Source organism: Equus caballus, chromosome 27 (assembly GCF_041296265.1).
Source record: "Equus caballus isolate H_3958 breed thoroughbred chromosome 27, TB-T2T, whole genome shotgun sequence".
In the NCBI taxonomy this organism is placed as follows: Eukaryota; Metazoa; Chordata; class Mammalia; order Perissodactyla; family Equidae; genus Equus; species Equus caballus.
Genome location: NC_091710.1, coordinates 29,186,918 through 29,211,571, shown reverse-complemented (window position 1 = coordinate 29,211,571; position 24,654 = coordinate 29,186,918). Strand labels below are relative to the sequence as shown.

Genomic DNA, 24,654 nt, shown 5'->3' with positions numbered 1-24,654 from the left:
CCAAAAAAAAAATCAAGAAATGATATGGATCTATTAATATTACTCTCTTTAGGGCCATATTTCTAAAAACTGTCAGAGTTAGTAGAAACTAGAAATTTCCAGATACACCTGTTTTGAATATAATGCTTTTCTTCACAAATATTAATATCACCCTACAAGTCCAGAGTAAGCATTTATAAAATTTGTCCAAAGGATAGAGCATGGAGAGAACATTGCTAAGGGGTCTCACATGGACTTGGAACTGTAATAGGGCCTCTTTTGCACATAAACATCATCTCAATCAACAAAAGTCCTCATACTGATTGGAAATATGAGGCCGAGAAAGGTTTCCAAAGAAGAAAATACAGAATTAAATCCAGAATGTTCTAGCTGTAATGTTCATGTTCTTTCTAACAATTTAATGTCAGGGTGCTCCAATAAAGTATTTTGCTTTTGTCATTCTAGGTCTTCCCTGTGTCATTTTACAAGTAAGAGAAGCAAACATATCTTCCCAAAGAAGAGAATCTCCAGAAGTCTGAACAGGAAGGAATCCTAAAAGAATCCCACATACGACTTCAGAGTGTTGCTTTTCACCATGTCCAACCTCAGGCTCTCTTCAAAACTGTCACACAGAGCCCTTCAAAGAATAATGCACTCTTCTCATGGAGGAAGAATGGTGGCGTCAATAAACATCACATGGTCATCTCAATAGATGCACAAAAAGTATTTGACAAAGTTCACAGCAGTGCTCTTCCCCAGACATTCACAAGGTCACTGGTTAAATGAAATCTTACTAGATAGGCTGTCCTTGACCACTGTATCTAAAATTGTATCTAACACACACACACACACACACACACCTTTCTCTTCTATAACTTTATCCTGCTTTATTTTCTTTTTATCATATTGTTCTGGATCTGACATCTCAAATTTTCATTTGTTTAGCTTTCGTCTTCTCCCTCCACTAGAATGTAAACTCCATGAGAAAAGGGACTTTAAAATTATGTTGTTCATTTCTATGTGGAAAATGCCTAGAGAGTACCAGACACACAGTGTGTGCTTGATAGATACTTGTGGAAAGATTGAATAAACGAATGAGTGAAAGAAAGTGGCCCCAGACTCCTCTCCACCAACCCTTCTTTGTCTTCTCTGCCAAAGGGTGGTGGTCACTGTTCCAGCAGCTAGCAGGGAGGCAGTGGTGAATTTCAGACAGGGTCAAGAGTGGAAGGGTGAAGTGGTGAGGGTTGGAGTCAGGGGCTGACTATTGCTAGCATAACATTGGAACTCACAGAACTGAGAGAGATTAAGTACACGTCAGGGTAAGGCATAAGATGCATGTGTGTGTACATGGTATATTCATACATATACATCTAACATCTAGCTCTTGGTTAGATTTGGACACACACATAGGGCTAGGCTGCCTTCTAGGAGGTGCTGAGAGGACATACACATCAAACAGCTGAAATATTTGGTACTGGGCACTGGTTACACAGGTCCACCTACTAATGCAAAGGAATTGATATACAAGCCACAACAGGAGTTCTTAAGAAAAAATATCTCTTTAAACGAAGCATGTAATGAGGTAAAGAGTGCTAGAAAAGGCCTGTCACTACCATAATGTCCAATAAATAGGCAAAGCTATAAACCGGGGTACCTGAGAATATGAGACATAGAGAAATCTGGGTGTGTGGGCACAGGATCAACCCTAGAGAAGACTGTCTGAAGATGGAAGGGCCCATTCCCTCTGCCAGAGGCAATGACCCAATCCTGGGAGAACAGAAATACTAAATCTGTTGTTGGGGGAGGAACTCGAGAACCAGAACTGGGGCACAGAGTAAGTCTGTGTCTCAGAAGCAGAGCAAAAGGCCAGCTTGTAAACCTGGAGCACAAAGTCAGGGGCAACCTAGGAGCCACCTGGAAATTCATCTCATATAAGAATCATAAGTTCTACTTATTTTGAGCTCAGAACTGGTCCTAGAGACCAGCATGGGGCTGTTTTGGGGTCCTGTTGCATTAACTATGGGAAAGAAGGATTGCAGAAGCTGGAAGCCAAGCCAGTCTGAATATATCAGATTTCCACAATTATGCAGTTAAGCATCTTCAATCTTTTGAAAAATTTTATTAGTTAAAAATTATGTATAGAAACTGAGTATTGAGGATACATCAATAATGTATCAAGGTTAATTTGGGTGCATCTGGCAGGGAACACAAGAGTCTAAGAAGGGAAAATATCTTTATTCAGGATGCTAAAAATAACAACTTGGTGTGTCATCTTGAACATAACTGTTGAATACAGCCAAGTAATTATATATCCCAAATCTAGCTTACACTTACCATACAAATATAGGGATACTAAAAGGAAATTTAAAGAAGTTAAGCCTCTGTTTAGCTCACCCTTCTTAAAAAATACTTTGCTACTTTTTAAATAGCTATAAATGAAATAAATTCAAAAGGTAAATTTCCCAGCAAAATGAAGAGTATTTCTTATTACTTTGGCATAATTGCTTTGGCAATTTCTTTTTTATCATGTCATTTCTCCTTTTCCTGCCTTCTCTCTTCAGGCAAACAATCAGCTTTCTCTACATTGCCTACAAGGAAGGATGTGACATGCAGAAACCACAAACGGGCTGAGAGGCTCTGTGTTCTGTGTTCCCAAAGCCCTAAGCCCTTGGGAAAATTTAAAGGACTCACATATAGACAAGACTCCAATATCAACTCCCATCCTAGATAAGAAAAAGATTTCTCCAAGGCTAAGGAGGGGTAAGGAGAGAGAGAGAGATGGGGAGAGAAAGTGAGAGGGGTGGTAAGAGTTAAGGAATTGGTGTGCTCCTGGGAGAGGAACTTGCACATCCTCTCCAGCAAAGATGTGGGGAGATGAACAGATCACAGAAAGAGAGAGAATCAACACATGGTATTGGGTCTAGGGGATAATGGGGCAAACAGACTCGCAAAGACTCTTGGATATCCAGCATAGCCCAGAAGGAGCATGAGAGCTGATGGGACATGGAGGCAAAAGATGTCTCAGCAGCACTTGCACAGACCAGTGGTTGAGAACCAGATGGGCCAGTCCATGTCTGAGCACTTCATGAGGTGCCCTGATCCTTGATAAAACCCTAGAGCAGGGGAAAATCCTGAAAATTCACTAAGATTACATTACTACTATCTCTGACTTCTGCAATGAGCCAAGATGGAGTGACAGGGGCCAAATTTACCCTCCTACCTGAAAAACAAAACAAAACCAAAAACAGAAAAATTATATGAAACAATAGCTTTAAGACACTGAACATCAGGTAATGAAGGACAGTGATCCCTGAGAAATGAGAAACAAAAGAGATGAGTCGTAAGGTTGTCCCAACTTCCTGCCTTGAGGGAGTTTCTAAGCTGCAGCTTGGGGAAGGGGACCCAGGAGGAGCTGGCAGACCCCGTGCATTGAAGAGACAAACCTGAGATACTGGAGCAACCAAGACAGCCGGAGTTTGTCAACCTAGAATTTTGTCTCCAGCAAAAATATCCTTCAAAAAATGAAAGTGAGCAGCTGGCCCAGTGACATAGTAGTTAATTTCATGCACCCTGCTTTGGCTGCCCGGGTTCGTGGGTTCAGATCCCAGGTGTGAACCTACACCATTCATCAAACCATGCTATGGCAGTGACCCACATATAAAATGGAGGAGGATGGGCACAGATGTTAGCTCAGGGCCACTCTTCCTCAAACAAAAAAAGAGGAAGAGTGGCAACAGGCGTTAGCTCAGGGCCAATCTTCCTCACCAAAAAAGAAAAAGAAAAAGAAAGAGAAACAAAGATTTTTTCAGACCTATAAAAGCTGAAAATAGCCAGCCCTGATGGCCTAGTGGTTAAAGTTTGTCATTCTTACTGCTTCACTGGCCCAGGTTCAGTTCAGTTCATTCCACAGAACCACACCACTTGTCTGTCAATAGCCATGCTGTGGTGGCAGCTGACATAGAAGAATTGGAAGGGCTTACAACTATGATATATGACCATGCACTGGGGCTTTGGGGAAAAAAAGAAGAAGAAAGAGGAATATTGGCAACAGATGTTAGCTCAAAGCTAATCTTTCCCTAAAAAAAAAAAAATTACTTTAATAAAAGAAATCAGTTTGCTGTATTTCTAAAATAAAGAGCTGAAGAAACCTATCACCAAAGGAAAATGACACCAGATGGAAATAGGGATCTACACAAAGGAATGAAGAGCAGAGGAAATGGTAAGCACATGGGTAAATATGTAAGTCTTTTCTCTTATTAATTAATCTCTTTAAAATGTAATTGACTATTTAGGCAAAACAAAAGCAACATATTTTGGAGTTTATAGTATATGAATAAGTAAAATGTATGGCAATAATAACATGAGGGCTGAGAAGAAAGAAAAGTAAAGTTCTTATAAAATAGATGAAGTGGTAGTATAATATTGCTTGAACACAGACTGTGATAAGATAAAGATGCATAATATAAACCTTAACAAAATGACTAAATAACAAAGCAAAGCAAAGTTATAGCTAATAAACCAACAAAGGAGAAAATTAGAATCATAGAAATTATTCAGTCTAAAAGAAGGCAGGAAAGCAACCACCAGGAGACCTTCGTTCCAGTCCCAGCTCTGTCTGCAGCTAATGGTAGGAACCCAGTCAGCTTCTCTCTCTGGATCCCAGTTCCTCTCTCTGTAAAGTGAGGTGTTTGGACATAGCCTGTATAATCACTAAATGCCCTACAAAGCTCCATCAAGCCCTAACATTCTGGAGCGTCTATTCTCGTTGCCAGAATATCTCCTGAGATTTTAGAGATGAGGGTTTGTTGGAGAGGTGAGAGAGACTGAGAAAAAAACCCCATGAGAACTTCCCTCTGGAAGGAAGCTTGGGCCAGACATGAAGAGACCTGGACTCAACTCTTCTCTTCTGCTGACCAACCCAATAACTGCAGGCCTCTAGATTTTAGGATCCTCATCCATGAAGTGAGGGGATTGATGAATCCTCAGGTCCTTGTCACTTCCAACACTTCAGTTTCTTGATTCTAAGTATCATCTTCAATTGTCCCCAGGCCCTTAGCCAGTATCCAAAAGAAATAAATTAAAATATCTCATGAACTCTGATCACAGTTTTGAAATTATATTATCCTTTGGGTGATTGTGGATAAAAACATTTCAGCCAAATCCCTCTTGTAGATGAAGCCAATCAGCTCCTTGGCAGGGAAAATTGAAGCACATGATTATCTAAGGCAATGCTTCCTTCTTTACATCACCATGGTCACTCACAAACAATTCTGACTATTGAGGGGAGTCTTCAAGACCCAGTCCTCCTGCTTAATTACCAATTCCCACTCTGCGTATGATTTATGCTCTTATCATTAATGCCTTCTCTATACCTGAGTGGACTAAAAGTAGGAAAGGATGAGAGGGGTTTTATCCCCAAATAGTAATTCTGTGACCACTTGAGAAACACTACTTTCCTGTGGATCTGTTGACAAGATTCAAGACTTGATCTGAGTTCTACATCTGACAAATGAAATCATAGAATTCTTGAGTTTGATGGTCCCTAAGAGATCCCTGATGTATTGCTGACATGTAGAGAAGAAATCATAATATTCAACAGTGTTTGGGTCCTCACAGAAGACTGGTCATATGACCAGTCATAAGATACCTGTTATGGGTTGAATTGTGTCCCCCAAAAAGATGTTGATACCTTAACCCCCAGTACCTGTGAATGTGACCTTATTGGAAATAGGGTTTTGCAGATGATCAAGTGAAGATGAGATCATCAGGATGGACCCTAATCCAATACAATTGGTGTCCTTTGTGCACAGGAAGAACACTGTGTGAAGATGAAAGCAGATCTTGGGGTGATGAATCTATAAGCCAAAGAACACCAAAGATTTCCAGCAAAGCTTGCAGAAACTAAAAGAGACGGATGGAATAGATTCTCCCTGTGTCATGAAGGAACCAACCCTGCCAACATCTTGATCTTGGACTTTCAGCCTCCAGAATTGTGAAACAATACATTTCTATTGTTTGAGCCACATTCCATTTGTGGTACTTTGTTATGGAAGTCCAAGAAACTAATTCATTAACCAAATGTTTTGAGAGGGTATTTTTGTAATAAGACACATAGGATAAAATCTGGAAGAACAACAAAATCTGAACCAAGAAACAAGAGGAAAGGAAACACTAGAAGGAAGACAAAGAACAAACACTTGGAAATGAATAAATAAACAAATAAAAGCGGGCCCACTCATTATTTCTTTCTTTGTTACAAGAATCCTTCTCCGACAACATATTCTCTTTAGGGGAAATTCTGGCGTGTGGGAATTTGCTTCTGTGTACCTTCTGGCAATGGCGAAAATGTCATTGCCAGTTTGTCTACTACTTACAGTGTATGCCATTCTTTTCAGGGATAAATAGAAAAATGTGGAATGAGGAGATGGGAATGAAAAGGAGAGAGGAGGAATAGCAGATGGCAGAAAAGTGAAAACATTTACAATTAGAACTTGACAAAATAAAGATAAAAGAAAGCGCAACCCAGATCTGGAAGCACACGCTGGTGAAGACTCTAAGGAGAAGGGAGCTGAGAGAGTTTTCAAAGGACGCAGATGGAAGGTGGGAAAGGAGGCAGGAGTCGATTTCTCAAGATACAAATTCCCAATGGATTTGAATATTTGTTTATAGGGCTAAACACTCACACTCACGCAAACACGGAGCTGCCTCTTGCCATGAGCATTATCTGCCACAAAGCAATACGTATTTGCATGCAATCTGAGTAAACTGCTGGAAAGGGAGATGCTGAAAAGTTCCCAGAGAATGAAGGATGATAAATGCAGATTAATAGGGATATTCTTACTTGAATAATTTAAGAAGTGAAATAATTAATTTTGTTATTTAATTTCTTGGTAAATTAATGCAAATGCCAGCATTTCTCTAACCCTCAAAGGTGAATACTCTCTAGCATAATTGAGGAAGGTGGGTTTGTTTCATTTCTGCTTCTGGTTAGTTCCACGCTGCAGCTCCTTCTCCATGATCCTCTGCTCCCTCACAGGTCTCGGTCACTGAATGACCATTTGTTTCTATTGCCCAACAGCCTCGGGTCACTGGCATGAATTCCTGGCCTTCTAACACTCCTGATGTGGTGTCTCCTCATGTGCATCAGCCAGCGATGAATGTGAGTGAGCCAAACTTCTTACAGACCCCTTCTTCTCCTTCTCCAGGATTCCACTGCATGGCTCAAGGCTGTTGAGACTAAATTGAAGATAACTGAAACGGATTACTATAAAAGAAAGGAGGTGCCTTTAAACTGTGCAATTTATAGAAAAAGCTCAAAAAGAAAGAAAGGCCTTTGACTTGTGATCCCCTTGAAGACACAGCTCAGTTCCTAGTCTTGTTCCCTGTCCACAGATGTGCTCTCTTCTCACCAAACATCTCCTTTTTCAAAACGCAACAATTAAAATCACTGAAAACAACCCATAATAAAGACAGAATATTGTTAAGTAGAGTGGAGCTGTCCTCTTTATTCTCCTGTTGTTTTAGACCGTGCAGAGCTGAAGAAAGGCAAAAGAAAGGATGATGTGTTGGTTATATGCTTTAGCACACGAGAAATCAAAACTCAGTCCAAACCCAGTTGGATGTTTATTTTCAAAACTTACTTTCTCATATACAGAATGTCCTAACATAAGGTTTGGTTAGTTCAGTTACTCAACAATGTCATCAGAGATTCGAACTCTTTCCTCTCTCTGCTCTGTTCAACACAGCGTTAGCTTTACCCCCAGGCTTGTACCCTCACAGTCAGCAACAGTAGCATATCCTTGTTCACATCCAATGGGAAAGGGAATCTGGCTTCTCCTTGCAGAAATCTCACACCATCCTGTTCTCGGCCTTGCCTTACTTACGACTATATCCCCAGCACCTTTGGAGGAGCCATGAAGGCCTTCCGTGTGCCACCTGAAAGTTACCTTTAGATTCCCATTTTCTGGACAAACTTACATTTTTCTCCATTTTCTTTTAGACATCTCTTTTTTGACACTGATAAGCTTTAAAAATCAATAACAGCGGTCACAATCTTATGCAGAGGGCACTTTTAGCCAGACTTTAGAAGTATCTGGCATCTAATAAAAACTCAATAGATGTTTGTTGAATGAAGGAATGAAGAATAAATAAATCATATTGGTTGAAATTGGCTCGAGCCTAAACCAGTCACTGGCTAGGGAGAGGAACACCATCACCAGCTTCTCATCGGAAAGGAAGCAACAATAATATTAACCATAATCCCATTATAGAGAAATCTGCCCCTTGAGAAACTTACCTTAGTCTCTCAAAGACCCAAGCAAAAACATTGAAATTAAATTGTTTTCATTTTCATTCATGTTTACTTTTCTCACAAGGTCAAAGTTTGGGAGAACATACTGTCCTGCAGTTTCTGAACATGGAAGGGAGACAGCAGGAAGATCCCTATTCCTGCTACACACACAATCCCTGAAACGCAGGAAGCATCTTTGGGGTAGGAGGCAAGGTTTGACCCTCCAGGAAAAGTTGGCTCATTTAGCCCGCAGATGCCCAATCTTGAGTTTTTGGTATATTCTTGTATTGAGGTTAACTATGTCTTCCCATCACCCCTTCAAAAGACGTGTTCATGTCCTAACTCCCAGAACCTGTGATTCTGACCTTATTTGGAAATAGCGTCTTTGTAGATATAATCAAGTTAAGATGAGGTCACCCTGGATTAGGGTAGCGCTGATCCAATGACAGGTGTCCTTATAAGAAGTGGGAAATTTGGACACAGGGACAGAAGACATACAAGGAGAATGCCATGTGATGACAGAGGCAGAGATTGGAGTGATGCATCTACAAGCCAAGGAATCAAGGATTGCAGGCAATCACAAGAAGCTAGGAGAGAAGCAAGGAAGGATTTTTGCCGAGAGCCTTCAAAGAGAACATGAGCTTCCTCCTCTTCTACACCACCTGCCTCTCTCTGTCTTTAGCCTTCAGCTGTGATGGGTTAGTTCTACTAGAAGCTGCGTGGGTTTTTATATTCCAAATAAAGGTTTTCAAAATCTCTCCTGGCACCAAAGGCCACCAAGATGAAGAAAGTTTGTAATATTCTGGAGAGCTCCTTTTCCACCCAGATTGTTAGCTCTTCCACAAATGAAAACCTTTACGTTTCACTTTACAGTTCACTCTGTCCAGTTTGTGGCAATAACTCAGAGCCATACCTTATACTGAATCCTTGGAAAGCTATTTCCACCCTTTCTCTTCATCTCCCTGAAGTTTCATAAAATTACTGGTCTAGAAATAATCATCTAACTCAACCTCCACCTGACAAGACATTCACAATCTCCAATGGTCAGAGTCATCTGTGCTTCTAGCACCCAGGTGATGAGATATAAGTGCCACCCTGCCTCCTCAGCATCTCACTACTTCTGCTGCTGCTGTCTCATTCATTCATTCATTCATTCATTCATTCATCCATCCATTAATAGCTACTATTAATTAATATCTACTGAGAATCTCCTCTGTGTCAGGTACAATTCTAGGTACTGGGAATACAGGAGGAAAACAGACAACAAATGCCCTTGTGAGTGTAATTTCTAATAGGTGAAGATCATAAATAAGCAAACAAATAAAGCATACCAGGTATTGATAAAGACTATCAAGGAAAATTAACTAGAGAGATGGGATAGGAAAGGGTCACATGGGAGCGCAGTTTTAAAAGGGTAGTCAGACACAACCAACTCTGTTTATTAAAGCAAAATGCAACTACCAAGAGTACTTGATTACACAAACTCTATGTGTTGCTCTCAATAGCAGCAGGTTTTTCCTTTTGATTTTCTAGGAAGTGTTGTCACCCAGTGCCCAAGATCCACACCTTTTCTCTCATCTCTTTGGGGCAGCTACTTTTCCAACCTTAGCGCCTTCCCAGTCACAATCCTCCCTTCACCTTGGGGCTAATGTTTATAGCATTCTGGTGGCTCTGCTCAGCCATACTCTCTCTGAATATGGTGCCCAGAACTGAAACCCTATTCCAGGCGGGCTCTGACCAACACAGTATAAAATGGGACCATCACCTCTGACACTCTTTATCCTGCGTACTTTACATGTGATGGTGCAAATACAATTATGCCCACTTTCGTCTTTGTAACTATATTGTACTGTTGACTCATACAGTACCTAGAATCAGTAAGATTGCTAAGAAATGTTTGAATCTCCCAACTCTTCAGCCCCAAGCTCTTTCCACTCCGTGGAGTCTCCTCCCTCTTGATCTCATTATCTTTGGGAAAAATTAAACTAGCTAGGGCAGGAGCTGTGGCAGTGAGGACACACAGCATGTAACGACCTCTAGGCATCCTCTTTTGCTCCATCTAACTCTGCCAAGTTTATCCTAGAGATTTGATTAACATCATCCCAATCTACAAAGCTTTAAAGTGCTGAGTTATCATCTGCCTATTTTTTCTCCTCTAATGTTTAAAAAGAAATCAATTGATGGCAGCTTATGTTACTGTCCTTTACTTCCCTTGCCAGAGGTGAATCCCACTGCTTCTAGTGACAGCAGGCTGTGTGCTTGCCTCACAGCCTCTCCAGCTGATGGTGAGACCACAAAGAAACATCGTATTCTCTTCCCACTGCCTTGCTCCCCCTTGTGAAAATTAAATCACGTGGTGTGGAAGTTAAACCCCTCTTACATCCAATCCCAAGGTGTTCTTTTTCATTCTTTACCTTCCAAAATCAACAGGGACAAATTATCAAAAAGGGGCACTATGATACACTTTATTATCATTGTCATAAGGGTTTAAATCCACCAATTACTGGCTGTGGAATCTTGGACAATATTCTGTGACTCCCTTTCCCCTCCGTAAAATGGATTCATAATAGTAGCTATGTTCAAGGCACATTGTAAGCATTAAACGAGTTCACACGTGGAAAGTAGTTGGGACAGTAACTGACACATAGTAAATACCATGTAAGCGTTAGCTTCCATTTGGGGTTAAATTAAATACATAAATCCATAGTTCACTCCCAATTATTTGGAGGCAGGTTTTCTGCTCCGTGTTTTCCCTGGGAGAAACAGTGTGATGTAACAGGCTCTGGAGTCAGAGAGACAAGGAACAGTGTCTGAGCTCAGTTGTGTGACCTTGAGAATGTTATTTATCCCAGGTAAGCCTCAATCTTTACAGAGCTGTTGTGGGATCCAGGTGAGTTCAGTATTCTTAGTAATCTGTAGAATGCCTATTGAATTTATGACCTTGGATGCATGAAATGCAATGTGCATCCTTGGTTGGGGAAGATTGTTCTTTGAAGAAGAGAATTTCATCACCCTAATGCCATAAAGAGACTTTAGCTCCTGACTTACCTTTTCTAACAAGGGGCCATTCCTCCTGTCCTGGCCATCCAGCTTTCACTATCACCTAGGCACAAAGGCCTCAGTGCCCCATCTTTCCCTTCCAGCTCCACAAGTTTCCCAAGGATCCATACTATGATATCTTCACCTAGGTCAACTCCCTTTGCCAATACCCATCCATTATTCAGAACCTGCTTTCAAATCTGGCATCCATGAAATAAAACTTTCCCAATGACTGTGGGCTTATGGGTTACCCTTTCTGATTTGTTAATGATAAGGGCTTTCTATGGGCAAAACCAGCTGAGGAGGATCAACAGGGTGGGCACTTCAGGCACTGAGATAGCATTGGCAAGAGTGGGAAACGCAGTATTTCACAGGCAACTCACTCAGTCATGAAAATAAGTTGCCAAGTAGCCTCTGTGACCAGAGTGTGCAGAATTCTTTGAACGGCCTTAGAAAAGATAGCATCACACAAATATAACATCATATTTCTGATTGCATCAAATTTTCTCTAGATGCCTTGATAATAATAAGCTGCACTACACTTGTAAAACGACAGAGCTAGAATTATCTTCAGGATCACTTCTTTCCACATGCCCCATTTTATACACAAATAAACTTAGAAGTGGAGTGACTTGTCCATGGTCACAAAGGTAAAGAATGACAGAGTCAGGTCTAGAGCCCTGGCCCCAACTTTTGGTCTATTATTCTTTCCACTGCATCACACAACCTCACATTCCTACTGAACTTTAGGATTAAATATCTGCACAACAGTGATGCAGATATTTTTCTCGTTTCATGATTTCAGCTCTTTATGCTACACTTAAAGAAAAGAATGTTTACAGAGAGTGCCTCTGTGTATAAAACCAAGGGCAAAATGCTTCAAATTGCTAACCCAGAAACTAGTCTTGCCCAAGGAAAGCTTTCACTATACTGTCATCTTTGAATCATTCAAAATGAATATGTGGTCTTGTTCATCTAATTTTCCAAGTAAATATCATCAGTCACCTTGAAGCAAGTCATTTCCTGCTGATAAACAGCCCTTGACAAGACTGTAGGCAGTCAGTTTTGACCACCTGGTTATTCATCCCTAGAAATGCCCTATACCCAAATTCTTAATTGCTTAAACAAATGGTTTTCACGGGTGATCAACCACCAGAGCAAATTTGTAGCACTTGCTAATAGCAAAAGTAGATCTTTGTGCCACGACTCCAACACTTCTCCCCTCGATTCAAGGGAATGCTGAACAAGAAGTCAAGGGAACAGTTGTGGCCGTGAAGAGGAGGTCTGAAGGTGAGAGGGACTGTGTTCTCATTCCCTCCCCAGGTGTCATTTGGAAAGCAGGTGAAATTATGGAGTATGGGCATCTAAGAGAAAAAGAAATGTCCGGTGGGGAAACACTTCAGTGTGGTCAGTGAGGTCAGTGAGGCTTTAGGTGAAGCTTCAGTCGTGATTCAACAAGTGTCTCTATTGGACATCTTTAAATAGAGGGATACTTACACAGGATTGGGGGGCACCCCGTTCTTGGAGAAATGGTCTCATAGTGGTCATGTTATGCCCACATCACCATTTAGATCTGCTTTTCTATATTGGCTACATCATGTGCCTGCCCAGCTCTTTGGTTTTTCTGGAAGCTGTAACTCTCATTCCCTCATTCACACTGCTACAGTCACCATTCATATAGTTACCTCAGGAGCAGCAGTCTACAGGTGTGACTCCAGCCCTAGGCTGTTTGGTTCAGCCTTGACCCCTGATCTGAAGCAAGCTAATCAGAGCCCCTTCCTACAATTTTTAGACTTGAGGCCAGAGCTTAAAGCCAATATCTTTCCATTGCCTGAAGCATATGCTTTAAAGCTCAGTGTACTTTGTGACTATGTTTCCTGCCTTGTCTTCAGGAGAAATGGAAGCACCCAACTTGAAGAAAGAGAAAAATGAGAAACTGAGAGGAACAAATGAAAAATGAAGACAGAGATGGATGTGATGAGCTTTATTGTTTGCTCCACTTGTTCCTGGAAGCCATCTGAAATCTTGATCTTGGATTCCATGAGACTGTCTGGCATCTGAAGAATAAGTTCCCATTTTCATTAAGCTAATTAGGAACTTATCACTGCAAACAAAAACTCCTAACAAGTATGTTTCCTTCTCCCCTTTGATATTGTCTTTATGGTGGATTTTGGAATTTCAGGTATATCTCCTATTTTTTCGTTAAAGTAATGTATGTGTCATAGTTAAATAGAGATGGGGTTCCTAGTTTTCATGCAATCCTGGCTTTTCCTGATACCATCTAGTTGTGCAAAGGTGGATTATCTTTGCTGCCAAATGTCAAGAACACCTGGATCTACCTGGAAGCATAGCCAGTGCTAATAGGGAGTTGAGACTAGGACTGTGGGCTTGTTCATCCTCTATCTCCTGTCAGCAACTGACTAACTGTTGTGGGATATGGATTATTATGAGGATCAGAGAGGTGCTGTATGAGTGGGTAACATTTTGGCCTGGTCTTGGAAAGTTGCCTTGCTTACTCTTATGAAGCTGGTGACAATCATGAGGGCAGGAGAGTTTCCTAAGGGTCTCTATGCAAGACTAGTTTCTGTCTTCTCTACTTTACCTTGGTAAGCACAGAAACACCATGGCTACTAAGAGGAAGCATCTCCTCTCTGAGGTTACAGCCATGGTCACTAAGTGAAAATAATATAGAAAGGTCTAGCGGGTCTTAAAAACTGTTTTATTAAAGCAAAAATGAGGCATGTTTGTGAATAAGAGAAAAAGTGGCAGAGATTAAAGTAGAGCAATGAGTCTCTGTTCTCTCCCTATATTTTTCACCATTCCCTCCCCACTGTCTTATGTTCTTATCTTGAAGGATTCACTTTAATTATTCTGTCTGATTCTCCAATTGAAGGCAACTTTTGAGCAAATATGTGTATAAGGGCTTGATGTCTTCCCCTCCTCCCGTCAAGCTGCCTGCAACACCTACAGCTCCAGACTGGAGTTCTTGGCCAAAGTCTTCATTTTCCCCAATAGAAGTTTCCAGCCTCACCTCACCATTCTTAATCCTCACCTCAATTGCCTGCCATGTATTCATAATCTTGTTTTCTGTTGATTTTCTAGTGGCTAAATTACTCCTTTTGTGTAATATATTTGCAAACAAATACTTATGAATAAAATGCCTTTAATGGTGAAATTCCAGGGAGAGTATGAGACGAGTTGAGGAGGTAGACCTTTTGATGCTATAGGCGTAAATAACCTGTCACTTATGCTTTTGAGCAGCCCCTATGTCTCTATGTCTGCGTTTCCATATAAGAATTCCATAGTGCAGTAAAGTGCTTAGACTTATTCTGTTTCATGCTGTTTGTATTTATTGAGGATACTTCCTTCTGAAGTTTTAACTACTCCACAATATATTGTTTCTCTCAACCTTTTAAAAAGGGGAGATTGAGTAATTCAGAATCTTGGGCATTCTTAAGACCTCAGACTAAAAACAGACATTTATGTAAACTCCACAAAGTGTAACACATTGCTTTGCAGAAATGGAAGCAGAGTGAGAGAGAAGCAAGATTTTATACAAGCATACATATATACATACATCCATATATACATTTATACATACGTATACATATATATATAACAGTCACAAATCTGACCTTGATCTTGACACCGACTGAAGAACTTTCAGACTTGTAGGAAGTCCCTTGAGGCATATATCATCTGTAAGAGCTGCAGAAGGTACAGATGCACCTGCACTTGAGTTGGTGACCAGCACTTGGCACTGATTTCCCACATGATTTGCTCAACGGAGAGTTACTAAGGAACTACAATGCTCCAGACACTGTGATGGGCTGTACAGTTTCCTCCTGCTCAGAGCTTTGTATTTTCCTACCCACTGCCTAGAAAGACTATATTAGGAAATGCTTAGGTTACCTAAGAACAGGGAAATATATGTCATATATAGGGGATCATTAAACTTTTATTTGCTGGTGGATTAACTGATGCTTTTATTGCTAACACATATGGAAGAGAACCATCTGATGTACATTTTTGTATCTAGAAGTAGAATTATACCCTTTCCACTAGATTCAACATCTTCACTTCTCAAAATGCCTTAAGGGGAGAGAATAACCCAAAGTTGGAATAGATCAAAATAAAAATCATCACCAATGATAATTAGATAACTTGCAAATGATTTCCTACTATCCTAAAATAGTTTATTTGCCTTTCAGTACTTGGCATACTACATTTTAATTTTTTCATGTTTTTTCAATTAACCTAGTCTAAATTCTTTTGGCACATTAGGTTCTGTAATGGATTCTTCCAAATTAAACACTGGTCGTACTGGTTTCTCTTCCAGTTATCTATTGCTGCACAATAAATCACCCGAAAACTTAATAGTTTAAAGCAACAATTAACTATTATCTTTCATAGTTCTTGGGTTAATTGGGCCAAGCTAGGTGATTCTCACTTGGGATCTCTCATAGCAGATGGGTGAGCAGCCATCTGAAACTTGACTGGGCTGAAGACCAAGATGGCTCATTCATGTGGCTGGCATTTGAGGCTGGGATCTCACCTGGCACTTTATACCAGACTGCCTATGTATGACCTCCATAAGACTTGGGCTTCCTATAGCATGGCAGCTGAATTTCCAGAGGAAGTATCAGACACGTAAGCATTCCAAAAAGCCCAGGCAAAAGCTGCAAGGCTTCTAGGCTCAGAAATTATGCAGTATCACTTCTGCTACATTTTATTGACCAACATTGAGTCACAGGATGAACCCAGATTTGAGGGGAGAAGGCTACATAAGGATGGGGACAAGATGCTCTTGTATGTTTGGCATCATCTGGAGCAGCTGGAGCTGGTGGATCACTTCCAAGATGACTTCTTCATTCCCACATCTGGCGCCATGGAGCTCTCTCTTCTCTTCTCTCTCTGTCTCTCTCTCTTTTTCTTTCTCTCCATGGCATCTCAACCTCTAAGATATCTTCACATGACTTTGGCTTCTCACAGCAGGGTGGTGTCAGGATAGCTGGACTCTTGGTCACTAGATTTCCTCAAAGATGTTCTTGAAAGTCCAGAACATTACTTCTGCCATATTATGTTATCAAACCAAGTCACTAAGACTGGTCCAGATTCAAAGAGAAGGAAACAGACTCCACTTCTCTCAGTGAACAAATGGCATGCCTGTGAATGAGGAAAGGAATTGACGGTGGTCATCTTGGAGACAAGCTGCAGGTATCCCTATTACCTGCCAAAAACATCTAGCTCTCCCAGGAAAACAGTTCTTCTACTGCTCTGCCACATCTCAGCCTTAATGTCACTTCCTCAAGGCACCTTTCCTGCATTCCCCTATGCAATATTGTGATTTATAATAAGAAATATATATTTGATCTTCCTCTCAGTCTCTGGCAGAGAGCTCCTAAAACTTTTGGAATTTCTTGATGAGAGGGATAAAAGTGTCTTCTGTTATGTTAATGAGGTGACTTAGGACCCCAGCTAAGGATGGTGTCTGGTTGATAGGACAGCCAACCAGGTGATTAGAGGGTTGGAACCTTCACCCCCACGTGCCTGGTATCAGAGGAGGGGAGAGAGACAGGGGGTTGAATCAATCACTAATGGACGATGATTTAATCAATCATGCTTAGGTAATGAAGCCTCCACAAGAACCCTAAAGGCTGTGTTTCAGAGAGCTTCTGGGTTGGCAAATGCATGGAAATGTGGGAAGAGTGACATGCCTGGAGAGAACATGGAAGCCTCATGCCCTTTCTGCATATGTTGCTCTATGGGTCTCAACTGTCTGGCTGTTCCTGAGTTTTATCCTGTTATATCGAACTGGTGATCTAGTGAGTAAGATGTTTCTCCGAGTTCTGTGAGCCATTCTAGCAAATTAATCGAACCCAAGGAGGAGGTCGTTGGAACCCCTGATCTATAGCCAACTGGTCAGAAGCACAGATGACAACCTGGACTTGCAATTGGCATCTGAAAAGGGGGGCAGTCCTGTGGGACTAAGCCCTTAATCTTCAGGATCTGATGCTATCTCCAGGCAGATAGTGTCAAAATTCAGTTGAATTGTAAGACACCTAGTTCATCCGAGAATTGCTTGGTGGTGTGTGAGAAATCTGTCTCCCATACACAGATCAGAATTGGGTCCAGAACCCCCTTTATCCTAGAACACATTAGGGGCCCCTTCCAAATGCTTATATGTAAGTTCACATATCACAGCAATTGCTAATACCCTTTACTTAGATTATTTCTTTAATTACGCGTCTCCTTGACGGCTGCTGAGAGCACTTGTCTTCCTACAGCTGCATCCCCTGCACAGTACATCACACACAGTGGACCCTCAGTAAATATTTAGCCAATCACGGAGGCTGATTGTGTCTACAACAAACCTTGCTGGAGCTATCCTTCGGCTTATAGAGTCAGGACTGAACCCTTGGTGTTTGTCTCCTTCCTTTATTTTTCTCCCTTTAACTTTTTCCCAAATATACAAGAGCATACTTTCAAGTTAATAACATCATCAAGACTTGACCTGAGTCAATTTTTTCGGCCGCAGCTTCTGTGGGCTACAGTAGTGATTATCACGCACAAGACAGAGACAGGTGGGGGTGTAAGCTGCTTCTAGAAATGAATCCACCGTGATGCACCAGCCAGGAGCTTAATAGGGAGCACGATCTTCCATTTGCTGAGTGTAGCTCTACAAGGAGCCCTGAGCTGGGCTTGTGACATGCCATTTCTCAGAAGATTTCAGCTGTTGCTGCTGCTACAGGAAAGGATTGATGACTCTGGTAAGAGATTTGAACACAGTCCTCTCAAAAACCAAAAGGGCTGGGGTCATCAGGCTAATTGAGATTGCCGGCATGTGTGTTTGCGTGCCATACATAATAATGCACGTATATTATATATGTAGTATATAAGGGTAGAATATTTGAGGATGAAGCAAAAGCCAAAGAGACAAAGGCAACAGGCAATCTAATCCACTTATTGGGTCAAGGAGCTCAGAGCTGAGCCGCAAATGCATCATTTGATAACAGTAATGAAAAAGACAGCAATCTATATCTACAAATAGCATTAAGGCAGATTCGGTTTAGAGGCCAAACTAAGTTGATGTGAAATTTACGAGACTGGCTGTCTCTCAGATTTGCTTGATGAGGCGGGTGCATTCAATTCCTTCTTTTCTCCTTTGGAGCTCACTGTGAATTAGGTCTTGTTTCCAAGATAAGTTTTCCTGAGATGTGGGCTTGGTTTTGTTTAAATGACAATTGAACATTTTGCCACGCAAGCTTATCTTAATGCTGAGGATGCCAACTGCACAAGTGGATAAAGTCTATTTAGTGGCCCCTTTGAGCATTTCATTTTCGTCCAGTCTCTGTGGGTCTCCTGACCGCAGAGGGGTTCAAACACACACACACACACACACACACACACACACTCACAGGCAGAGTTAAAAGTTGCAGGCTGCTTGAGCTGGAATTTGCTGTAAGGCATGTGTCTGAATCATGACTTAGCAGCTGGTCCTAAAAAATGTCTGAAATGTGTGTCCTGATGATTTGGACAGTGTGCTTTGTGTCTGCAAATCCCATTACAATATTCCTGTGCACAATGCAATTGGAAAGGTACTTCACTTTCAACCAAAGTTCTAATACATCCTCCACAGTAATCACAGTACATTGCTGGCAAAATACGCAGGATGCATTAAGCTTTTTTCTCCTTGTGATACCTCAGTCAATATCAGGTAGCATTCATAAAGGGTAATGAAGTCTGCTTTCAACACAGCAATGTTCCTGCAATTATGTGCTGATTGACCTTAACTTTATGCTGCACCTGCAAAGGAAGGGGACCTGATAGATTGTGCAGAGCAGAGCACATGCAAGTCAGATGCCTTGAGGTAACAATAAGCTTGTGCCCCCTTGTAAGCATGTGATGCGAGGTTTCACTCTAGACCAGCTCCAGCAGACCAAATCAGAAGTTTAGGGAGGGACTTTGGGAAAACAGTTTTTTAAAAAGTCACCCAGGATTTAAGTCTTCACCTGTTTTTGAGAAATTTTATAATAAGTCACTTTATTGACTTATTTCACAAGTCTAACCTAAGCACATGCTCCCTTGTGAAGGAAATATGAATTCTACACAAGAGGCAACTGGACAGATAAGTTCTCGTCTGTCTTTGATGCTTCTTAGTGTCTTTTGCAGGTCTCTCTACTTTGTTTAGGATAGGTAACTACCATAACAAGTAGACTCCGGAATATGTAATGATTCAAGTACAACAGATGTGTTTCTTGCTCACCTAACAGCTCAGGTCAATTTCAAGTCATCAGGGTTGGTGGTGATGGGGTGGAATATTCTGTCTTACACAGTTACTCAGAGACCCAGGCTGATGGAGACTTTGCCAACTACATAGCTCTCCCTGGACATCTCTATCCCAGTCAGCTGGAAGGGGAAAGGAGCATGGGAAAGCCCATGAGAAAGGCTGCATGGACTATGGCCACATCATTTCTGCTCACACATTCCTTGGCTAGAAATCAACCACACCCAGCTGCAAGGGAGGCTGGGAGATGTCACCTAAGTAGGTGCCCAGGAAGAAGATGACATGGATTATGGTGAGCAACGCCATCTCTACCACACTCCTCTCCTCCCTGTTCTTTTAGTGTTTGGGTTCTCAGTTTCATAGGGTCTGTCTCAGTGTTATAATAGGACACGCTCTCTCCAGACACTTTCAGGATACAAGGATTAATACCTATGGGCCACTCTCAAACGTTCAGCCAAAACCCACCTCCTAACTTCAGGAGTGAGATTTGCAAAACTCTACTGTACAGCTATCTGACTATCAAATAAGCACCTCAAGTTTGATACACATGAAACCAAATCTGTTATCTAATCTCATCTGTAAAATGGAGATCTAATAGTATGTATTCATAAGGTTATGGTAAGGATTAAGCAGTGGATGGTTTGGTGCAGTGCCTCACTAGACAGGCACACAGCTGCTGCTTCTCAGTTAAACCTGGTGCCCTTTGCGTAGAGCTGCCAGGACTGCTGGAGTCCTCTCCCACACCCTCCAGGGCCTGTGAAACTGAGATGAGATGCAAGGTGTACCATCTTTCCCCCATTTTATCTTACAGTCCCTTCAAGCATTCTAGTGTGGCCTACTCCAGGGGGCCTTTCATCCTCAGAAATATCTAGATCCAAACTCTTTTGGTTCAAGTATGTCCCCAAACCTCAGGGCACATGCAAGATTCTGGGACTGAAAAGGACAGTGTAAGCTCTGCTCTAGGATTCCAGTATGCTCCTCCAATAACCCTTAAAACCTTCACTGTACACAGAAGCATCGGGGTGCTTCTGGAGGGTTGACAGCTCAGCACCCCCAAGTCAAGGAATGAGATGCCAATCTCTGCGTCTTGAAGTTGCCTCCAGTCTTTAGGAGAAATTCTCTTAGAACCCCCCTTGTTTGTCTTTAGGGATAGGATGCAATAGTCTCTCTCCTGGGACACTGTGCTGCTCACTCAGCCACGACTCCCCTACCTTCCTGTCCCCCTATCCTGACGGGGGGAGGTGGAGGTAGGGCCTTCACAGCTCTGGCCCCTCCTGGTTAGTTCTAGGAAGGCGGTGCTGGCCTAATTTTCTCAAGACTTTCTTTGGAATGTGGTGTATATAGGGTCTTTCTCCAACTTTGGGCCTTGGCTACAATTCTAGGGCAGAGAAAAATCCATTTCGATCCACAGTTAAATACCTTTTATATATATACACTTTTGTTGGCCTTATCACTGCTTTTATAATACATTTTTCTAAATGTACATCTCCCTGCAGACACTGAAAACTCTTTAAAAGACTTTATCTTCTATATTTTGTTTCACCATTTCCCAGCACAGCACTGAGCACTTTGTGGGTGTGCAATAAATGTCTAATACATTGTTTCTCAATTCCCAAAAAGTTCAAGTCCCAGGATCACGAGATGCCAACCTCCTTCTTTTTCAGAAGACGAAACTCAGGTATAGAAAGATGAGGTCACTTATCCAAGGGCACACAGCTAGCTGGGATTCCATTTCAGACACAAATTCATACACTTAATGGTGCAGCAGAGGCATAAGTAAGCCAAGGATATTTGATGACTGGCCTTTGGAGAAAAGAAAGTGGGTAATGGAAAACACTGTATAAATTCCAAAAGTTAATTTTTGCAGATGAAGCACATTTCTCATTCCCTTGACTGGTAGAGTTTGCCAGTGTGTGCCGTGACTAATTCCTGTTGGCCCAGCCTAGACTTCCTGTTTTCAGGGCAGCATGACAGATTTGTTGGTATAATTTGGCTTTAATTCATTTCAGGCCGATCCTGGAAGCCAGAGGCTCTGTCATGTCTTCATTGCAACATTAACTCCATTTTTCTTTCTTCACTCCTTCTACTAATAAGCAGAGGCCACTCAATAGGGCAATCTTAACTGCCCACTCAAGGTGACAGCCAGAAGTATAAATAACTCTTCTCATTTACCCTTTTATTCTTTTCCAGGAAAAGTAGAGGTTTTGTGCTCTTATCTCTCAAGTGGATCCAAAGCTGATAAACTCATTCAGGACAGCTTGAATGTTTCTCAGTGAAATAGAATTTCCAGGGCAGCCTGCTCGAGAAGGGACAATTCTTCCAGTGCCATCTGATGATCTTACAGTGATTCAGAGTTGATACACGATTTCCTCTGGACCTCAGTGTGTACACATCTAACTCCTCTAGGAAAGCATAGAGTGGTTGGAACCTAAGATAGTATCAGGGAGGTTTTTTCTTCTGCTTTGTCTGCGAGCACAAAAAAGCAGCTCACTTATTCAGAAGTCTCAGAATAGGGGTAGAAAGAAAGAGAGGTGGAAAGCAGAAGGCTGCAGCTATGGGCAGGGTCTTCCACATCTGAACGGTTGCACAGGCAGACTCTGGACAATTTGTGATGGAGAGTGATCTCTGGGCACAGATCCTCTGAGGGGGCAATTCATGAGTCAACGACCTCTCAGCATAGGTACCTGACTGTCTTGTTTGCCTTCCTGCATTGATTAAGGCCTGATCTAAAAATCTACCCTTAGTTTAAAACCTTCCTTGGCAGAGATATAGAAGCCACAACCTTTTGATCACTAGTGAATCCTTTGCCTAACCATGAACCAATTACCACAGCCAGGAAGACCCAGAGCACCAGTTGGCCACTCATTATTGTGTACCCACACCCAAATCTGTAAAGGGAAGAGAGCACCCACTGAATGGCAGAGGGGCAACCACAGAGACGTAGGAGCAAGGGAGAGGATATTGTCCTGAGGAAGAGAGGCTGGGCAGGCATCTATATATCAACAGAGACCCTTATGCACTTTTTTATTTATATTTTTAGACTCATTCATTAACATATTACTTAATACAATTTTGCTATTTCGTCTAACATTTAAGTACTTTATGTAATGTCTAGTGAATCCATTGGACACAGTATTAAAATACATTATACTTTTCCAAAGACTGTTAGGCTGTGTATACAACACCCAGGAACTGCATATGCTGGCTGCCTTCTGGCTTTTACAGCAATGTGACTCATGTCAAATTTCTGTGTCAAATGTCCTATCTTCCTCAATCAATTCCTTTCCTTTCTCATCTCCAGGAATCAAGTGGGAAAATCTTAGAAGTCAATAAGTCATACTTATCTATGAGAAAATTTGAAATATAGGACATTTAAAGGATCTAAGAATAACTGATTATTTTCAAGTATGTTTTCAGAAAGCAAAGCAACAGCAGAATTTTCTCAGACAAGATCTAACTCTCACAAGCTCTACTAAAAGGGAGGCTGTTATCTTCACATAGGATCTAGAAAGCTGGGAATTTCCTTTTCCTTAATACTTCTTATTCTCCTTGTGCTACTGGACCCACAGCCATTACTTCCATGACACAACTTCTTGATGCTGCAAAGGGGACATGAGGCTGATGATCCCTTTCATCACATGGTGTGACTTGGAGTCTCCAGTGCTATAAGCAACGCCACAGGGAAGCAAGAATCAGCCCCCTCATTTTCATTTCACTCGTAAGTAAATGTAGGCAGCCGAGAATTATGAGTGTTCATAATGAGGTATTCTTGTAAGATTTAATGTTTCTAGTCTGCCATCAACATAACACAGGGCCTTTAGTATTTCTTATAAATGGGTCTTTCCTTTTCAAAGAATATTTTAGCTGCTTTCCGTCCAGAGACTCACTTAAACAAAAGCATGACCTAAGGGAGCATAAAAAAAACAACAATCCTTTTACCTTCTAAATCTCCTCACCAGCGAATACTTAACACTAAAGGGAAGAGAGGGGAAGACGCTGGGTTTAGCGATTAGAGGGAGCTCTAATCCTTAGACACAGGGGCATTGCTTTAAGGAAAGCAAGGATGGAACAAGGGGAAAGGAACTACAATTCCTTAAATTGTTGCTTCACTCCAAGCACTCTGCAAGATGTGGGGTTGACAAAAACAAATATAAAAAAATTTTCATCCCTCAGAGAAATCACAAACCACTAGGGAAGAAAGACAGGCAAATTAACTAGAAAAGTGCTCCTGCATAGAAGGTACCTATTAAACTCTTGTTGGCTGGATGATTTACCTATAATAAAATTCAAACATTCATATGCACCACGCTTGGGTCAAATTCTGGCTGTACGACCAATAAGCTGTGTGGTGTTGCACAGGTTACATAACATCTCTGTGTTACTGTGAACTATTATAGTCAGTATCGATATTATTGTTGTTGTTGCCTGGTCTCCCTTCATCTCCTGCCATGAGCCTTCTTCCTCCCTTCCTTAAAACCTACACTCCAGTCATAGCAAACCGGGGGCTGCTTCCTAGACACGTCATGATATTTCAAGACTCTGAGTGTGTGATTTTGTTCTATCTTGTCCATCTAGAGTACACCCTCCAAACTGACTGTGAACCCTTGGGGGCAATCACTGTGGTTTCTCACCTTTACAATTCCAGCACCTAGCACATTTCCTGGGACAGTGTAGACACTTAACAAATATTTGTTCAACTGAATTAACTACATGGTAAACTGAATAGTGAGAATACAACTATATGCATCAAGGTAGGAAAAGAGTAAGAGATTCCTCATAGGGAATGAGTCATGGAAGGCTTCCCATAGGAACAGACAGTTTAACTTGCAAACTTAGCAGAATAAATGCATCAGGATTTCGAGGTTTGGTGTGTTTAAGTGTTGTCATTGGCTTAAGAAAAGCAGGAGTGTGGTCCCGAATGCAAGACTTTGCATAGAGGGGATGTTCTCTAAGCAGGGAGCCGAATGAAGGAAAAGAATGGAGACACACAGTTGTTCTCTAAGCAACAATTTTTTCCATGCTAAGGAAAAGCACAGCTTGGATTGTTTGGCTTCATTTT

General features: G+C 41.5%; 1 protein-coding gene across 2 annotated transcripts in view; it reads right to left on the bottom strand.

Annotated features, from left to right (window-relative positions):
• Positions 1-24,654, bottom strand: part of FUT10 (fucosyltransferase 10) — a 171,364-nt gene that overhangs the window by 34,316 nt on the left and 112,394 nt on the right. The window lies entirely within an intron of this gene.